The sequence below is a fragment of the Abramis brama genome (assembly GCF_963993115.1).
Source record: "Abramis brama genome assembly, chromosome: 1".
NCBI lineage: Eukaryota > Metazoa > Chordata > Actinopteri > Cypriniformes > Leuciscidae > Abramis > Abramis brama.
In genome coordinates, this window is record NC_139963.1 from 22928577 (window position 1) to 22947205 (window position 18629).

An 18629-nucleotide genomic window follows, 5' to 3' on the forward strand; every position below is an offset into this window, starting at 1 on the left:
TATGAATATTAAAATAAAATGGTGTATTTTATATATTGCCTTGTCATTACTCAGTCATCAAAAATAGGTAAACCAAAAAAAATCATTTCTCATGGGTGGGTGAGCAATCTGAGACTGAGACTACAGTACAGCTGGAAATAAAGACACCCGGGAAGAGGCAGCTCTTTATTACACTAGAAGGGCCCTACTGGTCTATCAAACAAATGATACCATGTTAGAGAGCAGAATAAAACATCAGACCATAGAGGAATGGAGGGTTACTGTCGATCAAAGTTGTTCCTTGTCCAGCAGCTGTCGCAACCATGTCAAATAACCCAGCTAATCAACACTCCAACGCCTGAGTGCTTCTGGGTAAACAGATGGAGGCTTCAACGCTCTGCATCTAATCGACCATCACTGATAAAGCAGAGGCTGAATCCCCGGAATGACAAATACAAGAAACCCTCTAAATTCTCCACAGATATCAACTTCAATGTTACACTGAATTTGTAAAGCAACTTTGGGTAAACAGAACTGATGCGATAACATTCCCTTCCTTAAAAAGCAATAGTTAGGGTCTTGATCCTAAAAACAGAAGCAGCATTATGCAACGTCCGGTGATTAATCAAATCAATCCCCGCTCATTTTGTCAGTACACTGGAAAAAAAATGTGTAGAATTTTTTTTTCACCAAGACATTGCTAGTAAATTTCACTAACAATTACAAAGAAACAGCAAGTAACACATTCAATCAAAAGTGAAATTTTGATGAAGAAAAATGGTTTTATTTACAAATTTGAAAAATCGCAGTATAAAAACCTGATTGGATAAAGCCTCCCTCTTTAAAGTTATCACCATCTGTTGTGAAATAGAGGCTATGTTAATAATACTGTAGGAGCACACTGTACTACCTGCTACTTCTGCAGTGTACAGTATGCAAACTCAAAATTGTATGCAACTTTTCTGTATGCATAGAACACATGGATTACCTGCTATCAATGGCAATATGTGAAGTAACATAAGTGCTCAACATTGGATTTCTAGTGTAACGAGTGAAGAATATCTTTCTTCACACATGATTTGACCAGACTGCCAAACGTGCAGACATTTTCTGAAATGATAACTTGAATATACTCAACAAAATTAAATGTAACATGTCAAGATCATGCAATTTTTTCCCTAATCGTATACATATAGCCTAGCTTATATTGTGCAGTATATAGTACACTAATAGTCTTTTTGAAAATAGCCAAACAGCAGAAAAACAAATGTGATTATAACCCATCCAAAAAATACAGGCCTAAATCATCTCTGCAGCATCAAAACAAAAATATAATTAATTTTTATTAATGCAATAAACACTGATCCATCTTTAAAATTAAAATAAATTAGTAGCAACAGACAGCTGAAACAGATGTCCTGCCTTAAAAAAGTCTTTGAGATCAGATCGCAGGTGGTGCTTGTCTTGCATGAGCAGGAGCACCATGGGGTTTTCTAAAATGAGACATCTCAAAGGGTCCATGCTGTTTGTTTCAACACTGAACACATGGCACAGATATCTGCATCTACAAATCATCAGGAGTGGATAGAACTCCAGCCATTCAATATTTACATGTTGGCCGGTGTTAAAAACAAGAACATTTTTCCAACTGATGTCCCTTTTTGGATGGCCCTAATGCACCATTTGTTTGCTCCAAACTTAATCAGTGATTTTTAACAACAGCATCTGTTTCTAGCTGTACTGTTTTGCACCTAAATTTGTCAGATACATGTTTAATGATACTCAATCAGTAATCTAAGCAATACAAAATTAATCCTGCATTAAAATGAATATATTGGTGGGTTACTTGGTTGCTCAGACAGACAGACAGACAGAAGGTGAGTAACGTCCTCTGGAAAAATCGAACTGTACCGCTCTCCACCCACTTGTACCGCGGTTCATCTTAAATCTGACGACGCATCTATAATACGGTTTATTGAAAATAACAATGCGTAAAACAGAGACAAAGTTCTGCTAACGCATGTTTCTGTTGATGTACACACATTCTGGGTTCCCAAAACATTACAACAGTGATTATCAAAAAAAGGATCACTCTTGGACAAAACTGTCACTCTTTGTAAACTTTGTTCAATGCGAGTGCCGTATGCTCGAATATGACCAGTCATTTCTGCCGTCATCACCCGAGTGTTAATAGCACGCGAGCGCAGGTGAGACCTGAACAGCACACGTTGCTAACTGTGTTTAAACTCATTTAATCCTTGTCAAATTTAAACATTTAAGAGCCAGAAGACTCAAATGAGAACTCTCATGCACTGTGAGAAGATTTGTGTGTGCGTACTCATCTGAAGTGCCCAAACCCACGTCTCAGACAGCGCGCAAAAATTCTGTCAAAATGCCCATCTTAGTGAGTATCCTAGCAGACATAGTTGGTTAAGTCTTAAGTGAATGAAACAGTCCAGGCATGTGTACAGTATCAGTGTACTGGATCCGTGCATTATATCTTAAAGTGACAGCAAGCTAATATTCCTAATATCTGTGTTTTTAATGTTAATCAAACAACAAAAGACAAGGACTTCACTGCTCTAGATTGAAAATCTAATCTTTAATTTATAGAATCAAATATGCAATGTTACTTTACATTTGATAACTTTATTCAATTTCTGTACCTGAAAACTAATGTTAGACCTACCTGAAAAGCACTGTTTATTTTATTTGTATCTTTGATCTACTGTATTTATTTGTGCTGTTTCTTGTAGTTAGATTATTTGTTCTTGTTTTCTTTATTTTCATTTGACAGAGGTCCTTTTTCCCCCTAAACATAGCACATACCGAATCGTACCGTAACAGTGACCCTATAGCCGTGATTTAATAAAAAATAAAAAATAATCAAACTGCGCAATTTGACCCATTGCACCCCTGACAGACAGACAGACAGACAGACAGACAGACAGACAGACAGACAGACAGACAGACAGACAGACAGATTTCTGGACATTTCTTGGCAGTTTTGGTGAGAATCACCCAGAAAGTGTAAGAGTGACACTGTGATCCCAGCGCTGGGACTGTGTGATTCAAATTGCTCATTTGGGATTCTACGACATTAAAGAGCCCTTGAACTGTGTCTTTGACACCCTGCAGCTCTAACCAAGAACAATTAATCACCCCTAAACATGTATTAGGCAAGTGTGGATTATTTGATGTCCTAGAGAAAAGCTGTTCGTTAAGATTGCTGGCCAAGTCCGTTTCTTACCGTCCCTAAAACAGCCCACACTAGTTCATGCTTTGAACTCGACTCTGCTGCGATTGCAGCTGCCTGCAAATAGCAAATAAGATTTAATAAAACATGACTCGGTGGACATTGAACACAGAGTCCATTGCATCCTTCTCCCGACTCCTTGCTTTTCATCCCTACATTTCATTCTTTCTGCCACCTTTGCTGTAAGAAACAAACAACAATCTTCTCTTACAGCTACATCTAAAAGAAGAAAAAAGGGAGAAAGAATAAACTTGCCTCTTTCCTAATAACTCCCCCAACTCTCTGCCCATCCTGTTTTGGAGCAGATCAAAGGTAATAATCCCCCATAATCCTCTGGTGTGCCCTTGCTGTTGTTATGGTCATTATAGGCTGCCGCATTGTTGCTAAGCTATCACGATTGTTCAGAGGAAAGCTACACTGGCTCAGTTTCACAGTGTAATGCCTATTTCACGGATGGACAGCCACTAGGATAATTAGATGGGGCCCGAGCGGACACAGCAACGATGTGCTTTACGGACAGAAAGTAAGGCCTCGTTTTTGCAAACTAAGGGGTCAGGGAGGGTACAAAAAACTCGTCAAGTAAGTATAACAACTTAGTGTGTTACTTCGAAAGTTAGAGTGGCTGCAAAAAACAACTAAAATGAAAAGCGTCATGAAAAGAATGGTTGGAATTGACATGCACACTTTAGTTCATAGCACAACAGTCATGTAATAGTTACGGAACCATAGAAGGATTGTAAAACTGTGACACATGGAATAAGGATAGCTGCTTTTGTCTTTGCCAGATTTGCTGTCAGAGGATCAGTTACTATTCATTGGCTGCATACAGAACAAAATCTTTGGATGGAGGAGACTGTGAATTTAAATGGCTTCTGCAGTTACCACTTGAGTTGAGACTGCATCCATGCATAGCCAAGGTAAAGATTTCACATTTTTAAATGTGCACCTTTTCCAAGTCCAAGCTTTGATCTGTAACAGTTTCTCTAAGGCTATTGGGTTTGACTAGATACTTTCAATGCGCTTTCAATCGCTTGGAGTCATACTGGATTGCGATGAAATCTCATTGCAAATCAACTGTGTTAAACATGAAGTCCTTTTTGCTTTTAGCATGGACAGACAAATTATATGTTGCTGAAAACTACACAACTGTTTAGGATGTTATGGCAGAACATTAAGCTTGACAACTTTCCAGAAATATCCATGACAAGCAAATGCTTTATGCATTAAAACCTTATAAGTGATAAGTTATATTTAACCAACCAATCTACAAGACTGCCACTAAACAAAAACCATTGGGATCCATTCTTGATTCCTTGCTGTACAACCTGTTTTTCCCATAAAGACAGTGAAAGTCAACTCACCATTAGAAGGAGGTACAGGGCCTCACAGCAAACCGGTCACAGCTATAGGGGTCGAGTTGGAATCGTTCTCCTGTGGGCAGGAGCCCAAGTCCCATCTCCTTAAGATTTAAACCTCAGCAGCTCTGTATAAGACGCAGAAAACAAAAGCAGCACATCAGAAGCATGATAACAAAAACAGCGGCTGTCATTTTCCAGACCCTACCGTGAGCCAAACAAACTAATATCTTGCCTGAGACCCTATGTATAGCCCCCACAAATCCCACCGGCACCTTCAGCTGCATGTTGCTGGAGGGGGGTGTCTATGTGTAACCTTCATAGCGCTAAAAACATGGAACACTACACATGCAATTTAATTAACACACAACATGCGCATTTCCACGTCTGCACACATGGGAGCCTACTTTCTCTCTAGAGACAGGAATAAAGAGTGAGTGGGGGGGGGGGAGAGGAGGAATATGAGAGTAGAACAGCTGCCAACTTTTTGACATAAAAACACCACAAAGCAAACAGAGCATCAATTATCTATTGGCATAGATAGCAGTGTTCAGCAAGGAAAGAAACACTATTAGTATTAAGGACATAGACTCAGCGAACAAACGTGCCTCAACCGTCAATTTTTCAAAACTCCAAAAAAAATTACCTTTATCTACAATTCACTACAGTTTCCAGCTGAAATGAACACTAAGGGCTGTAAAACACCAACTTTTAATCCTTTTCACACAAATTATGATTACAGGGGCAGATTATTTCCATGTTTTTACTGTTATACGGTAGGGGGCGCTATTACACATCTTCTAAAAGAGTACAGAGCCTCCTGATCAAAAGACATGTAGAAGAAGCAGAAACAAGCGATAGCATATGTAAGCAGATGCATATATGTAAAATAATGCAATCATCAACATTAAACAGCATATTAAAACTGCCTAACGTTACTGAAATGTCGACACAGGAGGAGGACTGTGTAAGCCAATTAGGACTGTGCAAGCATTAGGGGTGTTGATGGACGCAATCTACTCCATCTAGGTTCTGAATCCGATACAGATGTAGTCTTTGACAAAAACACGATGCATTTAGCTTTTTTTTGTCTAAAAGCAGAGGCTCGGTTCTTATTTTTGATATTTTGTATGTTTAGATATTCATACAATAAAATATTCTGGGGGGCCATGACATTTTTGTGAAAATTATCAAAAATGTTGGTGGTGGCTGGCAACTTACTTTTTTTTTTTTTTACGCTGGCGGGGATAGAGTTAATGAAGACGTTCACAGTTACTCGCACAATACAATGTTATGGCCACAAAACACTTTTACCATTGTGCATGATTTGTAAATTAATACATTCTGAGGTTTGCATTCTGATGTAGTAAACTTGGTTTTTCACCTGGTACAGCATTGCATTTGCGATGTAGAGCACTCGGGTTCAAGACCTGTGAAACAGGTCAAGATGAAGTGCTCAAAGTCTTGTAGAAAAAAAAAAACTAAAATGGCATGGTTGCATCAACAAATCTGTTTTGTTTTATGTTTGTTTTTGTTAATAATAATAATCCAAAATGCCATGATATGTACAACCAACCACATAATAAAACACTGCCAGGATCACATTCATCGGTTTTGGATAAAATTGAACGGACATTGGACATTTCACTATGAAGGTATGCAACAAACAAGAAGCAACGTATTATAATTTTTGCAGAAATGTCACCACAGGCATGTTTTTCCAGTGACCCTGCGTTTAGCACTCATATACTTAAGGTCTGAATCCCCCTTTTCACTTGGGCCAGTAAGTAATAGCAAGCACCCAGAAACCCCTCAGAACACTTTGACAATCATATAGCAATGCCCTGACAACCACCCACAACACCCTGGCATTGTGTAAGCAACTTTGCACTAGCAAACACCACTTACATATTCTTCAGAAAATGTATCTAGTTTTTAAATGTTATAAGACTTTTTTATGTTTGAATGCTTATTATGCATAAATCTAATATAAATAAGCCTGTTATTTTATTCCCCCCATAAAGTGTAAATACTCTGTCTCTGAGGCGCTATCAAAACATTGCTGTTTGTTTGAGCTTCACATCCAGCTCGACAACAGCAACATTGGCTGAACCAATGGAATGAGGCTAGGGTGGGGCTAACTGGTTTGACTGACCAATGGCAGGTGGGGGAGTGTTCATGAATCATGTGTGCAAATTATCCTGTTTGTAACTGCTGTGGTGGTAGTAGTGGTGCAGAAATTACATAGTTCTTCAACTTTAATTTTGCTGCTTTTCTTTTTTTTTATTTACTTTTTTACAAATGCATTTTCCAGACGGCTGTCGGAGGTTCTGGTGCGCAGTGGGCAAACAAACTTCTCGTCTTTCCGTGCTGATATACGGCTCCGTTGTGTGTATTGTGTGGGTGATACCTGAACCCCTTACAGCATGGAGAAGGGACACGGATACTGCAAACCATAGCCAAAACATGAGGCCCGATAGATGAGACGCACCTTTCATTACCTGCAGACCATGTGTGTGGGTGACATCTGCCAATGTCATCAGCACCTTTTGCTGAGGAGATAAAGAGCAGTAGCTTTTCAAAATAAAGGGCTCTGCAGTTTATATGAAAGATACAATCATTAAGATGTACACATTTTAAAGAGGGTGTGAAATTTGAGTGGGTAAACTGAATGTATAGTATAGCCAGATGCTGTCTGAACATCTAGAAAGTGAAACTATCATGTTTTTTCAGTAATGACAATGTGTTTTTTTTTTTTTTAGTCCACATTTTTATTATGTAGCAACATATTAGCAACTTGCCTTTTTAAAAAAGGCTTCAAAATTCATTTTTGAGAAATGACTATGTACTTTATGTTGTAGAACAAAATGTAAAGTCTTTTCAAGCAACGAGCCCTTAATTTACTCAGAATCACCAGTCTAAAAACCCATAGGGAATGCATTGTGAATTAGCCTTCTGGGTTAGTCTACAAATTAACATCATGACTGAACTCAGCTCTATTTGGTTACACTGGTGGTTCAGAAATTACACACTTTTTATCTCTTATTCTTTAAATGTTTAATGTTTTTATCTATAGATTTAAATTGCTCTTTCACATTTCATATAATTTTAGAACACTTTTTTGTTTAACGGTGCCTGCCCACTTTTTCAGCTGCCTTGGTTACACAAGTATTTTTGTTTATTGCAAAATATGCACATATGATTTAAGTAGTTTGAGAGCAAAGGGAGACTGACTTGCTTACATCATTCATAGTTCTTCATAGCAGTGAGCAGACTAAGGGCTTGTTCACACAGAACGCATTTTTGCTTTGAAAAACAGTCTAGTGACGCTGCGTTTTTAGAATGCTGTGTCATGCACAAAAGACGCTGCAAAAGACAGAAGACGTGAGAGTAACGGTTATACATGTCCGTCTAGCGCGTGTTTACATAGAAAAACAAATGGAAAAGCAGGCAATTGGAATGGAAAAACGCGTTGTGTCAACTGCCCCTAAGAGTTATTTTGGAGCGATTTGTTTGTTTCGATTCTCTGATTGCTGGACATTTCTTTCCAGAATAATGGGTAATATAGTTTTTCATCAAGAATTCTGTAACAAGAAAAGATAAAAAAAACTTTTTTCATAGCCACTGTACTATAAAAATCTTGTAGGTTTCAGAACTCAAAACTTCCTTGTTAGTACAAAAAAAGCTTTTATTGAAACCGAGCTGCCAAAATGACTTTTCAGATTTTGTCTCAGTATGAGCTCATAGTGCGAAGAGAGACCGCCTTCACAGAAGATCAACGCCTACATCTGCATCATTGCCTGCCCTCTTTAGCCCCACCCACCGATTTGCACATAAAATAAGAGTGAGTAGAGCAATGCAAACACAGGATAACTTGATCCAAGAAATGAATAGAGATGCCTCTGAGGATTACAAGATGTTTTGCAGTGCCAAGTTGTTTTTAGTCTTTGGGTTGCCACAGTCTTTGCATTGGCTTCCTTATGATCCTAACATTAAGAAAGCGTAGATTAACTTATTTTTAACAAAGTTCCAGATTTCGACAGTAAAACACTGCTCGTTTGTTCGATGCAGGCTTTTCAGAGAGACTGATAAACAAAAGATGATGCAGTGACGACTAAATTGGATCCGACAGTAATTTCGCAACACACAAGTGTGAGAAACTATGTTTGTACCATGTCCATGAGTCCAAACCATGTTTAATATGCAAAACTGTTACCCCATCATAGCAGTGAGTGTTTACTGTGTGTTTCAAAGAGAGGATCTGGATAGAACTGGATAGAAAATAGCCTATTACTTCAAAATGATGTCGAAAACCTTTTGATGTAAAAACCTTGTTAGCATTATAAGTATAAATAATGCAGGCTGATGGCTTTAATAAAAGCATACCATAAATTAACAATCTCAGAGCTTACTATAGGTCTGTCTTTAAAGGCTTACAAGTTATCTTTAAAAATCTGTTCCTCTGTGGAGAAAATGAATGGTATTTTAACTTCCGCAACCCTGTTGTGCTCTATATGCGGCTCAACAGCAACGAATACAATATGAATGTACAATTATGTGTGATTCCAATAAAGCACATTAAAACTGCAACTGAGGGAGGAATAGAGCGACCCACATGCTCTCACCCACAGTCATTTTCCATATAAGCATATGCATGTACTTGTAAACATGAAAACAAACGGCCTGTTTAAAGCGTAGAACATGCATTCACAACCACACAAATAGACACACATCAACCGCTTCAGTGAGGCTTGAAGCATTCTTAGCAACATGTAGCAGAATGTAATTGGCAAGATGGGAAAGCGTAGCCAAGCCTCAGCATCATGCAGAGATTCCCCTCTTTCAGCTCCTGTGTGAACGTTTGGAGAAAGGAGAAAACAGCTAATGTGGGTAATTGTACAACGCCAATAGATTCATAAAATGTTAAGGTGTGAACTAGCGGCTAATGCACATGCCCTGACACACCAATCTTTGGTGCTCAAGTGGATAAAATAAGATAATATTAAATAAGTATTATGAAAACAATAAAAGTTAAAGTAAAAATAACAATTATAAAAAAAAGAAGAAGAAAAAATAAAATGAAAATAACTCAGACTTTAGTCTTTATTTTCATAGCTGTGCCAGAGCTAAAGAAAAACCACAAGCCCCTATATAAAGGCAGCAGGTTAGCGGATGATCCACAAGCTCTACACAGACAAAACATAACAAAACATAAAACAACCACCTGGGGTGTTGTCACATTTCCCTGTTGATCAGGGCATCTACATCTCTCCTCTGCATTTCATTGAGCAAGATAGATAGAGAGATAACTATATGTAAGGTGTTCAACAAAACCATCCTCCGTGAGCCTCAGCACTGATCTGATTATAAAAATCCTTTGATGTTTGTATTTTTCTGTTACGGAGCATATATAGAATATGTATATCATGAGGATATGAGGATCTCCATGGTAACAAGGCAGACACACAATCAGCAGGCAAATGAGAACACATGCACTATTAATCAAAGGATGCCACGGTGCCTGTTATGCTTTATCAGTAATGCTTTTTTCACTCACAAAAAAAAAAAAAAAGCACACTTCTTTTCCTCCTCTTACAGTGCCTGACCAAGATAAGAGGACTTGCAGATTGTATGCCAGCTTGATTGAACCTTCTTCTACTGACACTCAAATAATCTAATCCAAGTCCGATTGCTATAGCCGTGATCAGCATCAGGGCTTGAGTGACAGTTAAGTTAGCCTGATACCAGATACCATCAAAGGCAGTGCTGTAGTTATCCATGTAGGGGATACAATCAGACAGCAGGTATCTAACATCTCTCATTTCAGCAGCATTACTAAAACAACATCTGGTATGCTGCTGCCGCCCCGTATCTGACTGTCCCTCTAGTGAAACGGCGAGGAGTGGGTGGACGAAGGGATAGGGAGATTGTTCACTTTGTCTAAGGGCAGCCCTTGACTCCTACACAGGCGACGTAATGGACCTCAGTACGTAGGCAGAAAGAATGAGAAATCGGTCACATGTAAATTCACTCAGAGAGATGTTAGAAACAAAACCGCCATTATGTGAAGAGGCAACACATAGTCTGAGTTAACTAGATTTGGGCGGTGAGAAGAACAGATATTTCGGTGAAGCATGAAGTGAAAACAGCGGGAGAGAGAAAGAGAATTGAAAGTTTAGTTAAATGTAGTCTTGTTGGATGTTAATTTTTACTAATAATATAATTACGTAATTAATATAATACAGTCAATTAGTGGCACTTGTATTAGAACAAATTAATAAAATAAGGAAAAATACATTTGAAATATAATAGAAAAACTGATAACATTATGGATGATGGCTGAAGGCATCTGCAACAGGCTCTTCATGAGTTTGACCATAGTTGAATACACCAAGACAAGCCATAAACACAAATTTCCAAACACGATAGCCAGGCACACACACTGCAAGTCTAAACACCATGACTCACAACAGCTGACTTCTCTAGCAAAGTTCTTCCATCTACGGCATATCAAATAGAGAGGAATATAGTCTGGATTATATTACTTGGCTGCCTAATATAATACTCTATTATCAGATTCTGCAATGCATTTAATGTGACAGCAGATACATAATGAGATCCTCTGACAGATGGAGGTGTTAACAATTCCTTCACCTTCAAAGTTCTGCCGTTTTTTGGTTTGACTGCTCCCCCTCACACTGTAGGCTTTGTCCAAAGTCCCTGTTGAAGTGGGACAAAAAAATGAGGTGTAATGGAATGCAACAATAAGGATAATGAGGGCCAGCAAGCCACCGCTCTCAAAGGCGGCCTTATGTCCAGCCATGAATAGGTCCCATCCAAGGCGCCAATTCAGCCTCCGACTAAACAAAGAGAGGGACACGTGTCCCGCCACTTGCTACGGCCAATTCACGAGCCAGCTGATAATGAGAGCGTGTCATGCCTGCCCTTTTTTTCCTTTTCAAGTCTTGTGGTTTAAATTAAAATACGGCCTCATCTCATTACTCCAGGCATTCACTGTATAAAAGAGTTTTTTTCCAAAAGCACTTAGAAACCCTTGAGGACTCTGACATTGTGCTGGCTTTAGAATGTGCCACCATTATCAGAAGTATATATAAAAAATGGATTTCTTGTCATTTTGTGGAACCCACGAGGCAGGATGCAGTTCTACGAAAAGCTCTGCCATGTGTTGAGATACTTTTAGCAACATAGGGATAGGGGTACTCAAGGATGGATGACCCTAATTCCTCTGGGACATGCAGGGTTGGAGGAGAATGAGGAGGGGGGCTGTCATTCCTAGATGAGGCGGATAACTCAAGTCTAGACAAACACTTGGGCCCAGGGCTCAGGATCCAGCAAGAAGGTCGGGAGGGGGGCGGTGGCTGGCATTCTGGAAAACCATCTGCCTCAGATCTGATAAATCTTGATTACTGCATGTTGGGAAGTAGGGGAGGAAAGGATGGAAAAATGCATCACCACCACTCACCAGTCTATCTATCTTTTGTCGGATGTGCAAGGCCGAGAGAGCCTTTGACATGCACAAACAGCTGCCTTGAATTTCAGACAAGGTGATGGACACCAAATCACTAAAAAGGGAAACAAACGATCATGTCAAAAATCAGGCCAAATTATGCCATTATACACAGTCTTGATTTTGTGATCTACTAGAATCCATGCTTGAATGATCAAAAATATATTTTTCACATATTTTACACTGTTGCAGCACCTCTCTTCCCAGTCTGTCAGTAACGCTCTCTTTAATTCCAGCCTCTATGAAGCTCCTCCTTCTGAAAAGCGCAATGTACTCTGATTGGTCAGCTGGACCAGTGTGTTGTAATTGGTCAAGCAGGCCTTGCCCCTTTTTTTGTGTATGCCTTGGGGGGGGGAATTATTTAAATGAGGAATATTGTGAAGTGAATGTTCCCAGGAGAAAACTTAAGACTACAATCGAGGCGATTCAGGGAGTTCAGAAACAGTGTTGACTGATACAGAGAATAACTCCCTTTGGAGGGACTTGGTGCTTTTTAACTTTGCAGGCCTTTTTCATGCTCAAACAGCAACATTAAAAAAAGAAACTTGAAAAAGAAAAACAACATAATAGGTCTTCTAAGTTATAAAGGGTAGGGATGTCCCGATCCGATCACGTGATCGGAAATCGGGCCCGATCACGTGGTTTCAGACTCGATCGGAATCGGACATTACCTCCCGATCAGGACTCGGATATATATGTATATATATTCTCATTATTATTTAACACATCTATAGTTATGTGGTGGCACAGATTTACGCTGGTTTCACACTGCAGGCGTTAGCAGAGCATAAGCAGCGCAGGAGCAGTGCATATGGTGAGCAGGAGCAGGACACGCGCGTTTTGCTTTCACACTGGCAGCGTTTGTCAACCGCAGGTTGTGTACAGACAGAGTAGCCTACTCTATAATGGATAAGTTGGCATTGCTTTATTTCGTTTTCAAATAAATTTAAGAGAAAATACTTGTCAAGAAGCTTATTTTATTAATAATTTCATAAATATATATAACCTTTGGTTCATCTTTGTTTTTATTGTTCTGGCAACAAGTTTGTTTTTGGACATTTGTTTTCTTTTTAAATTGATGTTGGTCATTTGATCGACTGTTTAAAACACAATAGATATCATCAATGCACTTTTTGGATAAAACTGCGGTGTATTTTGGCCATGATCAATGCATATCACTTTAATTCAGCGTAAGCGGCGCAGCAAAAATAGACTCTGCGCCGAAACGATCGCGGCACTGCTGCTTCTGCTCTGCTCCTGCTACGCGCTGCCGCGCCGCCTCTGCGTGCGGTGTGAATGCTCTAATCTGTTAACATGGGCGCCGAAAAAAATACGCGCTGCACGCTCTGCTAACGCGTGCAGTGTGAAACCGGCGAGTGCAGTTTCTAAAAGCACATTACTGGCTTTGCAAACACTGTGGCACTTTTATTTTTTATTTGTTTACATGCCTGCCGGGTATTTTAAGTTGAGGTGCTATTTGTTTAAATATTAGACTTTTTTTATATTTACTGTTGCACTAAAGTCCAAAAGTGAAGAATTTATGTTATTTATTACTTGATTGTTCAAGCTACCTCACAGAAGTGCTCTGTTTGTTAACAGAGTTGTTGAATGTTAAAATAAGGTGAATTAAATAAAAAATAAGGAACATCCTGGATCTGTTTTTTGCTCTTCTTTATTCTTTTTTTATGTAGCCTATTATAGAAGTATCAGATCGGGACTCGGTATCGGCAGATACTCAAAATCAAATGACTCGGACTCGGACTCGAGGGCAAAAAAACCTGATCGGGACATCCCTAATAAAGGGCGTCAAACGATGTTCATATTTATGATAAAAATGCCAGTTTTTGTAAAACTAGACCTAGTCCAGTTATGTGAAATTGTATTTGAAATCTGAAAAAGTTGTGTTCCATCAACCTGTGTGACCTTACATTTTGTCCGATTCCTCACTAAAAGTTAATAATCACAGAAGCCAAAACTGACCTATAATACTCAAGCAAACTGCAAGAATACAACAAGAAACAGTACTCACCAATACATGACAAAATACATCAAAAATACTGTCAATCCAGGTTTTGACACAAAGGTCATAAAAAGAGACCCTGTCAGCCAGATATTACAATGAAAAACATATTGAGTCCGCATATCTATCAGGTTCAAATCTCTAAACTAAGCATTCTGTATTTTGTCATGTAGGATACTCAATTACAGAACCTGTAATTTCCTCACAAGTTCAACATGTAATCTTATTCCCAACAACAAAACGGCAGTGACAAATTCCCTGGCCACTGTCCCTAGAGCTAAACACATTTATCACAACAAAAACAACATTACATTGGCTGCCCAGTAGGCCGCTATGAGCATCCACAATCAAACACACACACACACACACACACACACACAAACACTTCGCCAGCTACATCATGGCTTCATATCCCACTTTTAAAAACATCCTGATCTGCTTTGTCCTTTAGGGCCCAGACTGTGGCTTGAGGCTTGTGGGTTTATGGACTCAAGAAGGGTAAGAGGGGGCCACTCCACTCCTATGAACTGCTACAGGCCCTTTGCAATCAAAAACAGAAAAAAACTAGACTGAACGAAAAGAGCTTAAATAGCTGGAAAAACGAAAATTAAAAAACTACACCCATTACAGATTAAATAAATGTTTTTTGTTTGTTTTTTTAAGAGGACTGGTACTTGGATACAACTGGAAATGTACAATTAGCATTTTAATTCAATTATTTAATCCATGATGAATAGCCTGTACACTGCAAGTTCATCCTAAAAAGTGCTGAGAAAAAAAAAAAGTAACTGGTAAATCCTGATGAGAATTTACATCTGAAATATTACTACCACAAATAAAACATGAAAGACAGTTAATAGTTGAAATTGCAGTCTTCTCTTAAATGCTTCTTGGTTTCATTTGCAAACATGACGTACAGTTCCCGTGCAGAGAGTGTTGAATAAAACCAAATCCACCCTAACAAACCAGTCATCCTTCCAAGGACTCAAAAGTACACCCGCCAGGCCACAACGCCCTGAGTCAATTAATCCACATCTTTCAGATCATCAGTTCGGTAGGACAAACAAAATTGTGCTTTACATCCATCTGTGCCATCACAAGCTTTAACTTGGGATCTTATTAATTGAACCACACTAAAACTCCCAGCATACAAAACATTGCATTCGTCCCATTAACACATTTGAGAAGAGCTATCATTATACTGTCAAAGAGTCAAAATATTACACACACAAAACATGCTGCCTAATTTGGCATCAGAACATTTGAACACAGGTGACATAGAACAAAGGTAATTACTTTAAACAACAAATTACCAAAGACCCAACTGGTGTCCAGGTGATGGCACTAAGGTTACTGCTGTATTACAGAAGAAAAAGCCATTAATTTTATATAGGCATTGCTTCAGAAATAGCTTTTATCTTTTATACTTCATAAAAGGTGAAGTGTACTCTGTGAAAAAGAGGACAACAAGGAAGGCTACGCTCAGACTGCAGGCAAAAGTGGCCCAAAAAGTTGCCCAAATCCGATTTTTTTTAATAATACTCGACTCGGATCTGTTTATTTCTTAACAGTGATTCATGCGACTTTTATGTCACCCTAGAGCGACATTCGTCACTGTTGCAATTCTGCGCTGACGGGAGTCACTCCAAAGATTTTACATACCGGTAGTTCTTTGGTCACTCTGTGAATATGCAAAGCGCAGCGAAGTTAGTCAGTGCTGGGACGGTGAGCTGTTATACTCGTACACATCACGGTGAAAGCTCTATACAAGCAAAACTTAAGGAAAAACTGTCTGAGAAAGACTTTGCTCTCTTTCTCCTCATCTGCGTCCTTCTTATCACCTGCGCACAAATTCACTGGCTTCCGCAGCACAACCTTATAAACGCGTAAATGCAGACTTCAGTAACCTCCGTGTTTACTTCTGAATAATTCCTTTGTTGTTCTTTTGCGCATGTGGGTCAGTTCAGGATCACGATCTGTTCACACTCGAATCTGATAATGGCCACATTTTAAAAAATGTGAACAGCCGAACAAACATTGGATCTGGGCAATAAATCAGAATTGAGCCCTAAGGCTTGCAGTGTGAACGTAGCCATGGAGGCCTTCAAGAAACAATAGACACTGAAAGTGTGGCATTTGGAAAAGAGCTCTCCTCCTCCTAAATGCTGTCTCATTACATCAATTTCTCATTACTGCATCAACCAGGCGGAAAATTGCAATTTCACACCCAGCTCTGAATGACAATGTAGGTCACCCTTGGAGCTCTTGTATGTGCAAAGGGAAGGTCAAAGGTCACTGAGATGGAAGTCAGGAAGACAGCGTGATCTTGATCCAATTGTAGGGTAATCTTACGAAGCTAGACTTAACTAAACAGCATCAACTAAGTCTGGTCCACCATACAGCTCATTCTGCCCAAGAATCACCTACTTGGAATGAAAGAAACCACTTGAACAACACTACAAGTAGAAGATCTATTAAATAACCTAACCCTAACCATAATTCAATTCCAAATTCATTTTACCACAATATTCAGGATATGGTTCCACTCTAGAAAAGGGCAGTCAATAAATATCATGTCATGACGCGTCGAGGAGGCAGGAACTTCACCTTAACCGCAAGGATCATAAACAGCGATGACACATTTAGGTAATAAGAAACCGCTAATCCATCACTAATTTCATAACAACTCAGTCACCTAGTGCTCTTGGCAAGAAACATGGTGAGATTCTGTCTCTCTTCCCTTTACCGAGCCTGAACAGTCTCTATTGTCACGGGTTGGTTTACAAATCTTCTCTGAAACTAGATACTTCATCCTCCTCCAAGTATGTGTAGATGTGAAAAGCTTATTTTCCCTCACATACTGCGTGCTTGACCCATCGGAACAGCAAAATACACATTAATCAATCATATAATCCATTTAAAAAAGAAACCAAGGAAAGTTAAGACTTCAGGCTACTAGTTATTAAGGTATGCAGAACTACTCATCTGTTGATTTGAGCTTATGTTAGTGAGTCATACAAATCCACTCATCTCATAATAGTAAGAGACATGGGAACGTATAACGCAACTACATGGAACAACCAGACAAACTGCAACACATCTTCTGATTAAGGAAGTGACTACATACTAAATATATTATAATGGAATTCATAGGAAAAACAGAAATTTCACAACCAATCTAGAGTGGAAATGAGTCACGTGACAAAAAATACAGACAAGACATGATTTGAAAAGACCTGAATAACCTGAAGATGACACACCCAAAAGCTCTGTGAGGAGTTGCTCATTTTTACACTCGGTTTTTACCAACTAATTTTGTGAAGAAAATGCCCTTTAACTAATTTTGCATGGCATATAACTTGCAACATATGCTTTCTGACAAATTAAATATTAATTCATTTAAATGTGGTCTATTAGAAATATCATTATGGGTCTTTTTCATTTAGTCTTTAATCTTTTATGAAGTCCGTTTTTTGTTTTTTTGTTTTTTATTCGTTTTCTTAACATTGCCTACATGTTGTTTTCATTTAATTAAAACTAACGCCTTGATTCATTTAGTTAACTTGCAACCAGATTTGTCCCACAGATGATCTCTGGGAAGAATCCCTCAGGAATCCCAGGAATCAGGCTGCATGAATGCTCTCCTGAGATGTCTTCATTTGTGGCGAGAGGTGCAACAGAGACGTCTCTCCACAACTCAATTAAGGACTCATTAGCATGTCCATTAAAAGGAGTCACTCCTCCAGGCCAATGATTCTCTGAATCATCTGCTCTGACCTTGAAGGACATTTAGCCCTAAAATACTCTTGCATAAAACAGTAAAAGCTAAAAGGTTTCCGATTAGCATTGCAGCTCCCGTAAAGTCTGCCTTTTGTTAATATAGGACAAGCTAATGGGGGCATAATCAGAAAGTGAGTCAGATTATTTATTTCATTAGCTTATTCAGTGAAAGATTCAGTAGACTGATTCCATTCAATGACTTTTTGTGAGTTTGCGAGTCTTTTTGTCCAATTCATTAACAGAACCTACTCATAACCAAAGTTGATCGCTTGTGAATTAAACTACACTGTTCATGAAAGAAATGTTGTCTTATTGTCGATTCGGACTGCCACAAGAACCACGACAACGAGAACTAACAACTATAATATAATTCCAAATTCATTTTGACACAGTGCTGTAGATTCAGCAAATATACAGCATTATTTGAAAGAAAGAACAAGCTTCAACTGATACAGATTGTATTGATACTGATTTACTGATTGGTCTTATTGGTCTATAAATTAAATTATAATAAAAAATATTTTTTTCTGAACAGCGCCAGTCACAACAAGCAACAAGACATTTTGTCAGTAATTCAGTATCAAATTCTGTTGCGTCACACTCTGTGAAATCAGTCCAAAATCCCATTATACATTAGGGGCTTTCTCACCGGAGGAACCTTTTCATAGTTCCTACAACTAATGGCAGAAGTACTCGCTTTTTGGCGTGTTC

The 18629-nt window shown here is 38.8% G+C and overlaps 1 protein-coding gene across 2 annotated transcripts in view; it reads right to left on the reverse strand.

Moving 5' to 3' along the window:
• Positions 1-18629, reverse strand: part of tanc2a (tetratricopeptide repeat, ankyrin repeat and coiled-coil containing 2a) — a 158011-nt gene that overhangs the window by 118948 nt on the left and 20434 nt on the right. For both annotated transcript variants that reach the window (XM_084114624.1, XM_084114625.1), the window contains exon 2: positions 4597-4718. The gene's annotated coding sequence lies outside the window, so the exon portion shown is untranslated. The remainder of the gene's footprint in view (positions 1-4596; positions 4719-18629) is intronic.